We start from the raw sequence: 12,942 nt of genomic DNA, 5'->3' as shown, positions 1-12,942 counted from the left end.
GACACCCACTTTCCACTTGAGCCCCTGATGTCAGCTCATTTCCCCCCTCCCTCCCCCTCCCCTCTCTCCCTCCCCCCGAACCCCCGATAATTTATAATTTATTATTATTTTATCATATCTAAATGTTCTTTTCCTTGTCCTTTATGTACACCAGTGTGTAACCCTGGTGGCATAGTGGTTACACACTGGCCTATTAACTGCAAGGTCTACAGTTTGAAACCACCAGCTGCTCCTCAGGAGAAAGACCAGGTTCTTTACTCTCATAAAGAATTACAGCCTTGGAAACACTCAGGGGCAGTTGCTCTGTCCTCTAGGGTCACTACGACTCCAAAGTGACTCAACAGCAATGTGCTCGGTTTGGCTTTTTCCTTTTAACAAAGGCTGATGGAACTTTTTGTCTTCTCCCCCGGCTCCCCCCATCCCAGGCACTGCTCAAGGTCCCAGGGGAGCAATAGAGAACTAAGAAACCCAAACTCACGGCCATCAAATTGATTCTGACTCATAGTGATCCTATTAGGAGAGGGTAGAACTGCTCCTGGTGGTTGCTGAGACTAAAAACTTGTGGGTACAGAAAGTCTCATCTTTCTCCCTCACAGTGAGTGGTGGTTTCAAACTGCTGACTTTGTGATTAGCAGCCTAGCAGATAACTCACTTTGCCACCAATGCTCCTTCCTAAAAGGGAATTAGACAGACATGACTCCTGCCTTCAGGGATCTTACAAATGAATGCCAGCATCAACAAACTTTTTCTATGAAAATTTAAATAGTAAGGGGAAGGTGTGAGGAAGAAAGGGAGAACCAATCACAACGATCTACATATAACCCCCTCCCAGGGGTATGGACAACAGAAAAGTGGGCGAAGGGAGACAGCGGTCAGTATAAGCATGAAAAAAAAGTGTAAATTATCAAGGACTCATGAGGGAGGGAGGATGGGGTGGGGTGGGATGAGTTGATACCATGGGCTCAAGTAGAAAGAACATGTTTTGAAAAGGATGATGGCAACATATATACAAATGTGCTTCACTTAATGGATGGATGTATGGACTGTGAAAAGGGCTGTAAGAGGCCCCAATAAAATTATTTAAAAAATTTTAAATAGCAAATATTTTAGACTTTTTGGGCCAAGAAGTCCTCGCTTGCTGAAGCTCCTCAGCTCGGCCTCTGTAGTGTGAAATCAACCATAGACAATAAGCAAATAAGCAAGTATGGCTGTGTTCCAACCTAACTTAATTGACAAATCAGGCAGCAGTAAGGTTCAGCCCATTGGCTATAGTTTGTTGATCTCTTCTCTAGTGGGGGGAAAATGTCAATTGGGCCTAAGCATCAAATAATTTAGGAAGATAAGTCCCCATGGAAGAAGCACCGCAGCTTGTGTGATCTCAGGACCCAAATCATAAAATCCAAATCAGAAGGAGGGAATGGTAGCAGAGTTTATCTTGTGAACAGCTGGTTTGCAGAGGCTATGGATGACAGAGGAAGCCCAAAATTTGCAGGGTCCACACCAGAATTAAGCCTCTAGTGAATCCCCTCTGACCATAGTTGAGGGATGCGAATAGCGATCATCTCAGAGTATTGTAAATAGAGGTTTTTCTCTGTTTTACTTTGTTATTGTTAGTTCTTTTGCTTTTTAATGTTTCTCTGTATATGAAATCCAAGATAGGTAATTCTATAGAAACAGTCACTGGATTAGTGGTTCCTTGAGGTTATGTCAGGGGACCTTGGGGGAAATGGAGAGCTAATAACAATGACACAAAAAGAAAGAAAATGTTCAAAAATTGTGGCAACGATTGCACAACTCTTCTTAAGGTGGTTGAGCTATTGATTTGCATGATTTGTGAATTATAGGTCAATAAAAATTGCTAAATTAAAAATTTTAAGGTAATAATTTAGGAAGATACAGTGGTAGGCTATAACACCTGGTGGTCCATGGGGAAAAATCAGGGTAAATCACCCAGTCCAGAAGTAGGACCAGTTTCCTGGGTGTGCTACCTGTCCCGTCACACAGGACCCCGCTCTGAGAAGGGACCCTTGCTTGGTTTACTGCTTGAGAGCCTTAGTGATTTTATCTTTGAACTTGTGTTCTGTGTGTAAATTCAGACCAGGCAGAGCATGCACAGGAGCCGAGGACACATGCACAGATTGAAGTCCCTGGTGCAGCAGCAGGGAGCACTCAGCCTTTGTCCTTATCGCCCACGCATGCCTGGAGCTCTACAGGGCATTGTGGTGCTCCACGGGGCAGCCAAGGCTGGGGCCTAGCCTCAGGCTGGTGGTGGTGACAGCAGTGGTGGCAGCACTGGATATAGCGGTAGTGGTTATGGTGGTGGCCAAGGGAGAGAGGACCTCTGCTTGGTGCAGCCTGAGTCCACCCGTACAGACCATGGAGTCAGTGCACCTGGGTTTGAATGGATGCTCTCACACTGACTGACACAGAACAAGTTACTTAGCCCCCCCGGGTCCCAGTTTTCTCATGTGTAAGTAGAGATGATAACATAACTAGGAACTGTTGGCTGAGGGGTTGGATGACATAATCCATGTAAGGTGCTTGATTGTAGTATTAGGTAAATAAATCATTAGAAATAAATGTTAACTCCTATTATAACCATTATTTCACAGTGATAGTACCTCTTTGAATTTGAATTAAACCATAAAAGCCTGCAGCATTCTTACTATAGCACCTAATATACATGCAGTGAGAAGTGCTAGAGCAGAGCTATTATTGCTTTTAGTCTTGCTCAAGTCAGTATGACAGTGCAGTGGGAAGTGATGTCAGCTGAGGATGGAGGGAAGGTGGGTGTGGGAAACAAAGATTTCTCCCAAGTTGTCTCGCCCAAATATATGCCAAACTTAGCTGCTTGCTACACATGGCAGATGACTATACACTTAGAGGTCAACAGAAGTAGGTCAGGGGTTATTCTCCCTAAGGGTTATCAGCCAGCTAGCACAAGCAGTCACCACTGTTTATCCCACAAGTAGGACCCACTCCCTTCTAGTAAGGATAGTAGTTGACTGTTTCCTTGTAGGAGACCCCAAAGAGGTCAAGCCCACTCAAGAGTGACCAAGGTTAGGCTGCCATCATAAATCTAGGGTCTGCCCTTCTTGTGACATGTTCACCCCTAGCTCATCCCCTTCCTGTTATGCTTGTGTCCATTGTATATCCCTCTCCTATTGCTTGTATTGCCTATTGTATATCCCCTTCCTATGATGTGTATGCCTATTGTACTGCCCCTTCCTGTGATGTGTGGTTACCTGCAATCGTGCCCCCTAAGTAGATATAAGCCTTGGTTAGCAATAAAGTTAGGCAGCCAGCTGTCTCCACCCCACCTCTTCTCGCTCTCCTGCCCTCGGCCCATGCTGTGCGGACCTGGCTTGTAAGATCATGGCCATCCAGGAGGTGAGCATGCTACCATGAAATGTGTCTGACTTCTTTATTTGACTCTCTCTTCTATCTCTCATGCTCTCTATGATTTACTATCATCTTTATGTATCTTAACCATACAATTGCACCTATCGAACCCATGATTAGTTGTGGGGGGCTGGCCTTTCCCCCCACCGGTGGGAGGGCTGAGCTATGGGAGGAGTATTTACCAACCTTGGCTAATCAACGCTGTGGCCGTGCAATGATTAAACACTCAGCATCACACCAAAAACATTGGTTTGATCTCACCTAGAAATGCAGGGAGAAAAAGGGCTGGTGATCTGCTCCTATAAAGATTAAAGTCAGGTATACCCTGTAGTACAATTCTACTTTGTCCACGGGGCTCTTCTGAGTCGAACATGACACAATGGCACACGTGTGTAGAGATGGAATTGAGAGAGCCAGACAAGTGGGTTGACAGTCTGAAGCAAGGGGTCGGGAGAAATTACTGCACCAATTCTCTTGTGTTCTATTTGAGCCCCTTGTTGCGGCCACTGCTCCACTCATTCTTGTTGAGAGCTTTCCTCTTTTTCAATGACCTTTTCTGCATCAAGCATGAGGTCCTTTCCCAGGAGCTGATCTCTCCTGATACCATGTCCAAAGTACTTGAGATGTCACACCATCCTTGCTTCTGAGGAGCATCCTGGTTATCCTTCCTCCAATAGAAATGTGTTTGTTCTGGCAGTTGACGGTACTTTCAATATGTTCACTAACAATTCAAAGGCGTCACTTCTCCTCCAGCCTTCCTTATTCGTGGTCCAGCTTCTACATGCCTGTGGGATCATTGCAAAGCCCATGGCTCAGATCAGGTGCACCTTAGTCCTCAAGGTGACATATCGGTTCTCTAACACGTTAAAGAGGTCCTGTGTCATCGATTTGCTTTGATTTCTTGACTGCCGCTTCCATGAGCACAGGTTATGGATCCCAGTAAAATGAACTTCCATTTTTCTCTCTGTTAATCGTGATGTTGTCTATTGGTCCAGTTGTGGGACTTTTTGTTTTCTTTACATTAACTTGTGATCTGTACTGCACACTGTGCTCTTTGATCTTTATCAGCAAGTGCTTCTAGTCCTCCTCATTTTCAGCAGGTTGTTAATGAGCCTTCTCCCAAGGCTAATGCTGCATTTTTCTTGAACTGGTACAGCTTCTCTATGTTCAGCATAGAGATTGAATAAATATGGTGAAAGGATACAACTCTGATACACACCTTTCCCAATTTAAAATCATGCATGTTCTGTTTAAATGACTGCCTCTTGGTCTAGGCACAGGTTCTGTGTACCATTTAGTGTTCTAGAATTCCCATTCTTCTCAATGCTATCCATATTTTATTATGATACACACAGTCAAGAGTCTTTGCATAGTCTATATAACACAAATAAAAATCTTTCTGGTTTTCTCTACCAGGATCCACCTGATGTTAGCAATGATATACCTCGTTTCATGTCCTTTTGTGCATCTAGCTTGGATTTCTGTCAGCTTTCTGCTAGTTCCTTCCCAATGTTCTGCTCAAACCATCTTTTAATTCTCTTTAGCATAATTTTACTTGCATGTGATATTAATGATGCTGTTTGATAATTTCCACACTCACTTGAGTCACCTTTCTTTTGAATAGGCACAAATAGGAATCTCTTCTAGTTGATTGGCCAGGGATCTCTCTTCCAAATGTCTTGGTTGAAACAATTTTATTGAAACAATTGAGTTAGTGTTCCGCTCTGTTTTTGCCAATGCCTTCAGGGCAACTTGGACTTCTTCCTTTAATACCCTTGGTTCTTGAGCAAATACCATTTCTTGAAATGGTTGAATCTTGACCAATTCATTTTGGTACAATGATTGTGTATTTCTTCCATCTCTTTTTTATACCTCCTGTATCTTTCAACATTTGCCTATGGAATCCTTCAATGTTACAACTCAAGGTTTGAATTTTTTCCCCTCCAGTTCTTTCAGCTTGAAATATACATAACCTGTTCTTCCCTTCTGGTTTTTCTAACTCCAGGTCTTTACACATTTCATTATAATGCTTTCCTTTGTCTTCTTGATCTGCCCTTTATAATTTTCTGTTCAGCAATTTAACTTCATTTCTTCCATCCACTTTAGCTACCCAGTGTTCAAGAGCAAGTTTCAGAATCTCTTCTGACATGCCCTTTGGTCTTTTTTTTTCCTCTTTCATGTGGAGATAGTGATTCTAAAGTAGGTTATTGGAGAGAGAAGATGATGGATTCATTTTTGGATTTATATTGAGCTCTTTTCATTTGAAAAGAAAAATGATGAATTTAGGGCAGCTCAAGAAATGGGTGTTTACAATAGAGGTGTGAAATGTGCCATGACGGAACAAAGAAAAGCATTTCAGCAGCCACATATTCGTGCCTTGTGAGGCCTGGAAACCTTCTCCAGGAACCCCCTCCAGGAAATTACAGCAACCCCTGTTCCCCAGTTGCCAGAATCTGGTCTCCTCTGAATTCTCCTCTGCTCAAGACCCCTCTGTCTCTACCTCGGATTTACATCTTTCTGCCTCCCTTTCTGAGGTGCTAGTCACTGTCTTTCATTCTAGATTATTGTTAGCTACCATCAAGTCAGACCCCCAATTTATGGTGACCCCACAGGCAATGCAACCATAGGATTTTCATTGGCTGAATTTTCTGAAGTAGACCACCAAGCCTTTCTTCCTAATGTGAAAGTTCCACTGAAACCTATTCGGCATCACAGCAACATGCAGGACCCCACTGGCAGACAGGTAGTAGCTGTGCTTGAGATGCATTAGCTGGAAACCAAACTCAGGTCTCCACCAAACCACCACTGCCCTGCATGTTGCTATGATGTTGTTGAATAGCGAACCAATGCTGATTCATTACAACCCTGAGCAGCAGAATAGAATTGCCCTGTAGGGCATTCTATTATGTAATCTTTACAAAGAGAATCTTTCTAAAGGGAGTCCTGGTGGTGTAGAGGGTTACCCATTGGGCTGCTAACCACAAGACCAGCAGTTTGAAGCCACCAGCTTCTCTGAGGGAGAAGGACGAGGCTTTCTTCTCCCATAAAGAGTTGCAGGCTTAGAAACCTGCAGGGCAGGGTCACCATGAGTCAGAATCGACGTGATGACAGTCAGTGATTTATAAGAGCAGATTGCCACTCTGTCTTCAGTGGAGCTGCAGAGTGGGTAAAAATCAACGCTAGCAGCCAAGATAACAAAGACATTATTTGACTGGAGTGGATATTTACTACCCAATATGAAGATTCCCGAATGGACTGAGTTCTCATCTCAGGCCAGGCCACCTCATGGTTTTCTCAGGGCCGACCCCATGTTCGATGCCATTGGTTCAAGTGAACACGCTCAGCTAGAATAGCAGAGTCCCAGGCACAAAGCACCCAGACCCACCATTCTCAGAAGACGCTGTGTAAGCAGCCGGCTTCCTGGTCACTCTGGTGTACACATGGATCTCAGTGGAACTTCCATGAAGGTGAAAAGACAGGACTGGGTCATGGTTGAGAGAGCAATGATGGTCCCTAATTTACTTCTTTTTGTGAATTTTTCTTATATAGCAGAATATTTAATTACATGATTTCACTATCAACACAGTACAATCGTGTGCTAAGCGTTCCATTGGGTGTTTCCACTGGTTGGCAGGGGGCTCTTGCACTAAAGGCTCCCATGGTTTCCGCTGAATCATTTTCCTGAACAGACTTAGTTCCTTTTCAGCCTGAAAAATCCCTTCCTTAATTTGTCCACCCTGAAGTTGGCCTTTTAAGTTTTAACATCAGATTCCACTTTATGCATATTTAGCTTCTTGTTGGTAATCTCTTCTGTATTCTTTCTATAGGCTGCATTTTGGGGGATTTTTCTCTGCTCAAGAATGAGCAAGAATCTTGGTGTATAACATTCTCTGTCTCTTGTCCCAGGCCAGTGGTCTTCTTCAGCAGCCTTGTGCCTTTATTTTTATTGTGATAAAATAGACTCCACAGAAAAGTATATTTCATAGAAAAGTGATCACTTTGACCATTTTTTAGTGTATGAGCAGCCCAGTGACATTAATGTTATGTGTAATGGTCTACCGTTATCTCTTTCTGAAACATTTTTGTCACTCTAGATGGAAATTGGTCTAATTTACTTCATTTTTTTAATTACTTCTGACAGTACGCATTTTATATGAATTGCTTATATAAGATCAAAATCTGCCCAAGGTGTAGGAGGGGAAATCCAGAAATTATTTCTAAAGTGGATGATAATTTCAACATGACCAAGAAAATTAGAAGATTTGTAGAGGAAAGGATCTTATTATTGTCTTTATAGGGACTTTACTAATTTCCTAGAAGAGAAGAACAACTAGGAAATTGGCTTGGAAGTGCCGGTGCTGGGAGGTTAGAGCTCCCTCCTGCCTGGAGACTAACATATTCTCCAGCGCAGAAGAGCAAATAAAACGGCCCAGCCCTCTGTGTTTCCCAAACTCTTCATAACATAGATATCCATCACCCTCACTGGAACTTTGGGCGTCCAGAGTCTGTAACACAAGGATACATTCATACAGACTCACTTGTGTTAGTTTCTTTAAAAGCCTAACGAGACTCTGATCAAAGAGGGGAACTGTGGGATAGAATTGCAGATTTATGGAATTTAGATTTACTTGCTCTATTGAGACTGAAAACCAAGAAACCAAAGCCAAATTCACTGCCATTGAGTTAATGCCGACTCACAGCGACCATACAGGACAGGGTAGAACTATCCCTGTGAATTCATGAGACTGTAACTCCTTGCAAGAGTAAAAGGCTTCCTCTTTCTCTTTCCAAGAGGCTGATGGTTTCTACCTACTGACCTTGTGGTTAGCAACCCAAAGAATCACCCCTGTACCACCGGCGCTCCTTTCCTAAGACTGAAGGAACCCAAATCTATGACTTTGAGAAACCCTTCAACACATACGTTAAAATTATCCCCTGAAGTCATCTTTAACCCAAACAATTGTTTATCTAATCCAGTAGAGAAGGTTCCTCATGAGAATCGTGCTCTTTTAGAGAATTATCAATATGAGATCAATTTGTCCATTGTAACTGGATGAGTGTAAGTCAATGCTGGTGAAACAATGTAGGTCTTCATAGCAAACATGGCAACACAGCCAGTGTGCTTGAATTGTACATATAGAACATGATGGATGGGTGTATGCTCTGCTACGCGTGTTTTCAATAACAATGAAAAGAGAGAGAGGGAGCCATAGACAAAAGAGAGAGAGGGAAAAGGAGGAGGAAGAAGAGAGAAAGACCCCAAAAACGACAAGGGGAGAAACCTTCATGTTTTGACCATCTATGACGGATGGAGACAGAGGGGGTGCTCAGAAGGGGGGCAGACATCTCCTCTTCAATCCCCAGGTGAGAACAAAGCGAACAAGACTGTCTGCAGCTGCATGGCCATACGTAAGTCTCTAGACAAGACATGGGCACTTGTCTTCTAAGCCACTGACCGTGGCCTCTCTCCCAAAGCAACAAGGCACTGTTTCCCTTTCTTCTATTGAAATTTTGTGAACAAAGTCATGCAAAACAGAAATTCGAAAATTTGGAGGCTAGGGATGAATTTTTCTTAAACCATTTGCTAGTAACTTGCCAGTCGGAGGCACTATTGGCCCTGAAGTTTTCAGTATGCAAAAGCAAGGACCTTCTCCTGCATAACACACCATGCGACTGCCCAAATCAGGAAAGTAACGCTCCTATCCCACTACTGTCTGGTCCTCAAATCCTGTTCAAATGAAGCCAATTATCCCGTCCATGTTTTTTACAGAAAGAAGGATCCGGCTCAGAACACGAACGGCACTTACTTGATTGTCTAGCTCTTTTGTTTCTTCCCATCCTAAAGAGTTGCTCAGTCTTCCCTTGTCTTTCAGAACCCTGACCCCGTTGACTATTTTAGACCGGTGATGTGGGGGCAAAAGGTTAGGCTGTAGCAAAATGGTGGTGCAAGCACTTAGTACACTCAGCTATTAACCAAAAGGCTGGAGGTTCAAGTCTGCCCAAAGGCACCTTGGAAGGAAGGTCTGCTGTTCTGCTTCAGGGAAAAAGCCATGGACCACAGTTCTACTCTGACATGGGGTCACCATGGGTTGGAATCAATTCGACTACAACTGGTTCTGTTGTAATGTCCCTTGTTTTGGGTTTGTCTGTTTCCACATGACCAAATTCAGGTGGCCTATCTTTGGCAGGACTGCCATTAACATGATGCTAGGACCTCCCACTACATCTTCTCTGTGGTGCATGTCACTGACTAGAGGTATATGTGTGTGTGTACGTAAAAACAACATTTTTTTTAAACATGGGCATGACGTTTGACATACTGCTACTTACATTGCATGCGTGGAAAGAGTCATCAGAAGTTAGGGAAACCCTCAATGAATTGACACACTAACCACCATACTGGATTCCATACCATGTCAAACGACCCTGAGGAGGCACAGGGCCGTGCAATATTTCATTCTAGTATACGGAGTAGAATGCACTTGACAGAAACTAGCAACTTACTTAAACACCATTTTTTAAAATTAGCCTTTTTACTGGGGGCATCTTGCAGATCTTTTTAAAAATTTTAATAAATCACTTTATGGGGGGCTCGTATAGCTCATAACAATCCATACATCAATTGTATTGAGCACATCTGTGCATATGTTGCCATGATCATTTCCAAAACATTTTCTTTCTACTTAAGTCCTTGAAATTAGCTCCTCTTTTTTCCCATCCTTCCCCGACCCTCCAACTCTTAGAAACCCTTGATAATTTGTTATTTTTATTTTCATATTTTATACCATATGCTGTCTCCCTTCACCCACATGTCTGTTGTTTGTCACCCTGGGTGATCATTGCAATCTGTTCCTCCTTTCTTCCTCCTCTTCCCCCATCTTCCCCCTACCCTCATGGTATCACGACTCTCAGTATTGGTCTTGAGGGGTTTATCTATCCTGGATTCTGTGTGCCTAGAGCTCTTATCTGTACCAGTGTACATGTGCTGGTCTAGGCAAATTTGTAAGGTAGAACTAGGGTCATGATAGTGGCAGGGAGGAAGCATTAAAGAACTAGAGGAATGTTGTTTGTTTTATTGGTGCTATACTACACCCTGGCTGGCTCATCCCTTCCTTGTGACCCTTCAGTGGGGGGATGTCCAATTGTCTACAGATAGGCTTTGGGTCTCCATTCTTAACCCCTCATTTGCTATGAAATGGTTGTTTGTTTTGGGTCTTCTTTTGCTTAATACCTGATCCCATCAACACCTCATGATCACACAGACTAATGTGCTTCTTCCATGTGGGCTTTGTTTGCTTCCCTGCTAGATGGCCATTGTTTGACATCAAGCCTTTAAGACCCCAGACGCTATATCTTATAATAGCCAGGCACCATCAGCTTTCTTCATCTCATTTGTTTATGCACCCATTTTGTCTTCAGCAATTGTGTCGGGAAGGTGAGCATCACAGAATACCAGGTTATTAGAACATAGTGTTCTTGCATTGAGGGAGTACTTGAGTAGAGGCCAAATGTCCATCTGCTACCTTAATTCTTAACCTATAGATATATATGCATAAACCTATATCCCTATCACTATATATTTATATATGTATATGACTATGTTTATATCTCTACAAATGTCTTTTGCCTTCTAGCTCTTTCCTCTATTTCTTTTTACTTTCCTCCTGTCCCACTATCATGTTTGACTTTCATTCGGCACCCTGTACTTCCTCTCAGCTACATGCACTTGATCAAACCTCACAGATATTCTATGCCCTCCTGGCCATCAATTTTAGATCTCTTGTTGTTTCCTTGTCCCTAGATTTGTTGGCTTGCCACCCCCTCCTTTTCCCTCACCTCCTCCACCACCACCACCAACCGTCAGTCCAGTTGTTTTCTCCTCAGGATTGTTTATCCTGCCTATCTTATATATATAGACATGGGGGTGGAAAAGCCTATGCATAGTTCCAGGTCTGTCTGTTGATCCTTATAAATGTTTTCTGATCGGGTCTGATGCAGTGCCAAGCCTTGCCCCCTGAGCCCGAAGTCTATTTTCAGAATTCCTCGGGGACTTTGTAGCTTTGCTTCTCTTGCTGTTGTGTTGGGCTCCCTTCATGTTATGTCCTGGTGTGTGTGGGGGTGGGGGGCAGATCGGGCACAATTCCCTCACTGTGTCTCCGGTGCTGCTCCTTATAGCACTATGGGTCACTAAGGGAACATTGTGTCTTGTGGTGAGGCTGACCCTATGGTCCTCTCTGTGCATTGGCTGCTCCAACAGAGAATGTCATCCTCAATGCTTGGTGGGCCAGCATGCTATTCTCTCTCTCTCTCTCTCTCTCTCTCTCTTTCTCTTTCCTTCTTAGTTTGCTCCTGTGTGGTCTGGGCAGACCTGCCCCTCTCCCCAGGCTGTATCTTCAGTGCTGTCCTCTGTAGGGCATTTTTCTGGGGAGGGGGTTGACATAACTGGGATAGGGACCAGCCCAGCCTCGCAGAGTCTCTGTTGGTTGGCTGCTTCGTGCCAGTATGTTGCCCTCGAGGCTTGGCACACCAGGTTGAGTTCTGGTCCCTCTCCCCTTTTCCTGTGGAGACATAATACAGTACCCTACCTGAGGTGGATCATTGCTCTGTTCCCCTCAATACCTTCATCTCTCCCACCCTTTTTGTTCTTGTCTCCCCCCGCACCCCCACCCCCCACCCCCCGGGCTCCCTGCCCCTCTTTCCCCCTCCTTTATGTTGGTGTGCTGTATGCATCTTTGGGCTTGGTCTGTCCCCTGCCCGTGTGCCCATCCTTCAACCCATAAATTATGTATTAAGTAGTTTTTCTTCTGATCCCCCTGTGCTGATTGGACCTACCTCAGTGAACTCATCTTGTACTTGTCCTTTTGTGCTTGGCTAACTTTGCTTAGCATAATTTCCTCCACCTCTTCCCATGAGACAATGTGCTTCATGTGTTCATCATTGTTTTTTAGGGATATGTAGTACTCCATTAACATAATTTTACAAGGCTTCATAATAAGTTATGCTTTTAAATGTGAATCATAATTTAGGTGTTGGTTTGGTTCTAGAATTCTCACTATTCACATAAAAGACCTAGGTCTGATTCTTGGCCAATACTGTCTATGTACAGCCACCTCCCTCCTTTCAGTGAAAGCTTGGGTATTACTATGATGCTAAATAGATTTTTTTGAATTTTCCAAGCTAAGATGCGGTAGGAAGAAAGGCCCAGTAATTAAAAAATAATAATAATAATAATAGAACACTATGGATCACTGTGGGAAGCAGAGAATGGAAAGAGAGTGTATACAGATGAATCCTTTAATCTCATATATTAAGAAGCCTGGCAGGCTGGGTGTCTGGGCTGGAGGGAAGCCTTCACTCCTGTGAGTTGGAGATGAGTCCCAATCACATTTTCATAATTAAATTGTTCCCCATTATATCCTCCCATAATAGTGTTACCTTATACACTGGTACACATAGGAACTGAAAATACAGGGAATCCAGGACGGATGAGCCCTATAGGACCAGTGGTGTGAGTGGCAAAACAGGGAGGGTAAAGGGAGA

General features: G+C 43.5%; 1 pseudogene; it reads right to left on the bottom strand.

Annotated features, from left to right (window-relative positions):
* Positions 1-6,959: 6,959 nt before the first annotated feature.
* LOC101663060 overlaps positions 6,960-12,942 on the bottom strand; it is a 7,693-nt pseudogene continuing 1,710 nt past the window's right edge.

This window comes from Echinops telfairi, unplaced genomic scaffold (assembly GCF_000313985.2).
Source record: "Echinops telfairi isolate 266 unplaced genomic scaffold, ASM31398v2 ScPeMD7_2;HRSCAF=8, whole genome shotgun sequence".
NCBI lineage: Eukaryota > Metazoa > Chordata > Mammalia > Afrosoricida > Tenrecidae > Echinops > Echinops telfairi.
This window is presented reverse-complemented; position numbering and strand designations above follow the sequence as displayed.